The sequence below is a fragment of the Macaca nemestrina genome, chromosome 11 (genome assembly GCF_043159975.1).
Source record: "Macaca nemestrina isolate mMacNem1 chromosome 11, mMacNem.hap1, whole genome shotgun sequence".
Classification (NCBI taxonomy): Eukaryota; Metazoa; Chordata; class Mammalia; order Primates; family Cercopithecidae; genus Macaca; species Macaca nemestrina.
Genome location: NC_092135.1, coordinates 325,586 through 329,129, shown reverse-complemented (window position 1 = coordinate 329,129; position 3,544 = coordinate 325,586). Strand labels below are relative to the sequence as shown.

Genomic DNA, 3,544 nt, shown 5'->3' with positions numbered 1-3,544 from the left:
ATCCTCTCCACCTTTGGAACACTTGTTAACATAGCTTCGTATGTGGGGAGGACTCCAGTGATTAATCGAATGTTTCATCAGGTGTGGTTCTTCTGTTTCCCAGTTTTGACACAACATTTGGCAAAATTTCCAGGGACTCCTGTGGTCAGCTTCACGGTTTCACTCTGTCACTTTCTAATGCAGTATTCTTTGGGAGTCTTTCAAATTAAGCGCCATCATTTAAAAATAAGTTTTATAATATGCAGTTTCAGGTTAATTCTTTACCTTTGTGTCTCAGGCAGTGGCTCCCCACCTGTGAGTAGTCAGAAAGGTTCACGCAGTTTTCCAGGGCGACCTTTGCATTCACTGGAACTATTAAGAGCTCGTTCCTGCTTCCGGTGGCGATTGACACGCAGTACACGTGAGGCCGTGCGTGGCTTAGCGTCTTCTGCGGGCTTAGAGGTCACTTTCTGTTCTTCCCCAAGCCTGCTGCACTGTGCCGAGTGTTCACTGCGGGCAACGGTCACGCTGTCTGGTACAGGCCACCGAGGCCACAGGGCAGGCTCCACGTAGGGGAGTCTGGCCTCCTCGCTGCCCTTCAGGGGGAGCAAAAAGTACAAGCCTGTGATCAGAGCTGTGCTAGCCCAGAAAGCCTCCAAACAGGTTTAATTTAGGAATCAGCTCCTACCAACTGCCCATGTTTAGGATGTGTTTGAGTTTTTGTGATTTTTCCTGCACTGAAGCTACTGGGCTGGCTTTGAGTCACTGTCATGGGACTTCAGGTTGCACCGAGGGGAAAGGATGGGGGTGGAGGGCTGCACAGAGGCTTGCAGCCGTGATAACGAAGGGCTTGTTGCCTCTTGGGACAGCGAGTTCAAACTCTTTGTAATTGTCAGCGTAAAGAGTGACCCGCTGAGGACATGGCTGTAATTCAGGGTGGCATGGTTGATTGTCATGGTTGATAGCAGGTACCTGCCTCTAAAATGACGGTACCGGTAGTGCGGCTCCAGGAGGGCAGCTCCTGCCAAACACATGTGCTCCTGGGCCCCTGCAGACAAGGTCGTGTTGCCAACCAGGCCTGCAGCTGTGGGTGCAGCGGGGTCTTCATGGCACTGAGCGCCTCCCTCGTTTGCTTGTGGGGCCCAGCCCTCCGTCCCTCCTGGTCCCCAGTGTGGCTCCTCCCAGGGTTCTCCCAGCCCCGTGCACACCTCCGTCTTCACAGCTTCTGTAGTTTTCTCTTGGGCGGCCCAGGTGGGCGCCTGGGCAGGGATTGTGTGTTAGTCGAGTTCTCTCCAGCCTTCCCTGGCTAGTGGCTCAGCAGGTCCCTTCAGATGAGTCAGCCAGCTGTGTACCTGCATGTTCAGGATACTTGTCAGGGGCCTTCCTCAGGTCAGAGCAAGACCGACGCTCACCTCCTCCATAGGACTTTGGAGCCCGTCCTGGAGAGACGCCAGCCACATCCAGAGGGGCCGCCCGGGTCCCCGTGGGCTGGTGGGAGTGACTTCTGAGCCACTCGAGGCCCCACTTTGTGTTCCTACACCCCACAAAGTCACTTAAAGCACGATGTTCTGGTGCCGTGTGCCTCTCGAGTGTGGCATACAAGCCTGGATGGGGATCTGAGCGGGCGCTGCCTTCCTCAGGCTGCACTTGTGTTTTAGGGCCCCTGGAACACTCGTGGCTGTGATTCTCGCCACTGTCTGGGCTTCCCTAGACGGTTTCACCCGCAGCCTGAGAGCCACATCGGCAGCCACCGAGGAGCCAGCAGGTCTGACGTTGGTCTCACTCAGTCCTTCTCGACTTTGGTGACAGAGGAGACAGCAAAACTTCAGCTGGGAATCCCAGGCCTTCTCTGCTTGGGGTCGTGGGACTGAGATAGCACAGATCCTGCCATCCACGTGCTGGGGGCCCCGCTGTGCGGCTCCTTCCTCTGGTCAGGGGCCGCTCCCTTGGGCTGGGCAGCTCGGGGTCCTCGCACTCAGGGGCTCAGGGCAGGTCCTGGATGCAGAGAGAAGGAGAAGGGCGGCGGTTTGAGCCCAACTGTGTTGGCTTCATCTTCTGCCTCTTGTTGCTAAATACATTTGCAAAGTTTTCCAGATGAAAACTCAGAAGGGATTTTTAATGACTGGAATCTGTGAATTCCATGGAAGTCAAGTCTGTCCACCTCTTTCACCCACCTCACTTCTCCCCGTTGGGGCTGATTTTGGCAGTGTTCATAGGGGCAGGGATGCAAGGGGTGGTGGCCAGCCCTCGGCCCTGTGTCCCTCCTCTCCTCCCCTCAGCGCCACAGCATTTCGGTGTCATCCCCTTCCCTGCATGTGTCCTCATGAAAACCACGTGTGGCTGGAGGGAGATGCCTGTGCCCGCTCCCGTGACCTTCCCGGCCAGCCCGGCTGCAGCGGCCCCTCGGCAGGCATCTGTCTGGTACTGTCTCCGTGCCCCTCCCATCACCTGACGCTCGTGCTCCTGAATCTTCACGCGTGTGCTCCGTGCAGCCACCTCACGGGCTCCCTGGGAACGGAGACAGTGTCTCATGCCGGTCAGAATGCTCTTCTCTGTCCACTGAATAGTCCAACACAGAATCATTCCTCTGTGATTACTTATGCTTTGTTATGTAGAACTGGAATAAAGAAAAAGTGAATTTAGACATTACAGCCATCAGGTTGAAGCCTAGTAATTGCATTAGGGAATTAAATGGAAGCATTTGAGCTTCTCGAGTTCTAATTCCACATCTTCGTATCCCCATCACCCAATACCCAGTGTCTAATAGAGCTCTTGGTCTAGGAGTTTCTTGATAAATGCTTACTGAATTGAACTGGACAGAGCTTAACGTTCCTACCCAGAGTTAGAAGCTAGTCCCTGAGCAAATTGCATTTAGAACGTGAGTTTGACGTTACTATGGTAAGGGGTATCCTACACGTCATAATTCCTAGTCAATATCAGCTATTTAGTCAAATAGAGTCAAGTATAGAGAGGCATTGGCCCATCTGGCGAAAGGGCAAGGTACGGTGCTTTAGGTCCAGGTCCCCAATATCAACTATGAAAATAAAACATTGTCAACTCCAATTGCAGCCCTGTCCTCAGCTGGTCACTGTTTATGCTAATAATTACAAACAGCTTGAACTTGCTGTCCTGAGAGTCAACACACCCTCCATTCTCTCTGCAGTGTAGCTGCCTTGGTGGATGGAACATGACCCTCCTCCCTCCCTCCCCCCTCCCTCCCCCCTCCCCTCTCCCTTCCTCCTCCCTCCTCTCTCCCTCCCTCTCCCCTCCTCTCTACCCCCTCCCCCCTCCTTCTTCCTGTCTTCTCTCACCTTACTCCCCCCACCTTCTCTCCTGGGTGAGCGGCAGAAGAGAGGAGACCTCCAGAATCTTCTGCTTCATCCAAGCAGCTTGGGGGCAGCATCAACTGCTGCAATTTGGCTGCCCCAGCAGGTGCCTCAGGGCAGCCTTTCTAATGGGAATCCTGGAATCATGTCTTTCCTTAATGTGTCCTAAAGGCTGGAGGACATGAAGTGAAACAATGCTCCATGCTCAGTCCTGTGATTTTGTGTATTTATTGGACTTA

The 3,544-nt window shown here is 53.8% G+C and overlaps 1 pseudogene; it reads left to right on the top strand.

The window, feature by feature from the left end:
* The first annotated feature begins 433 nt into the window (after nucleotides 1-433).
* On the top strand, nucleotides 434-1,637 carry LOC139357295 (uncharacterized; annotated as a pseudogene).
* The last annotated feature ends 1,907 nt before the right edge of the window (nucleotides 1,638-3,544 follow it).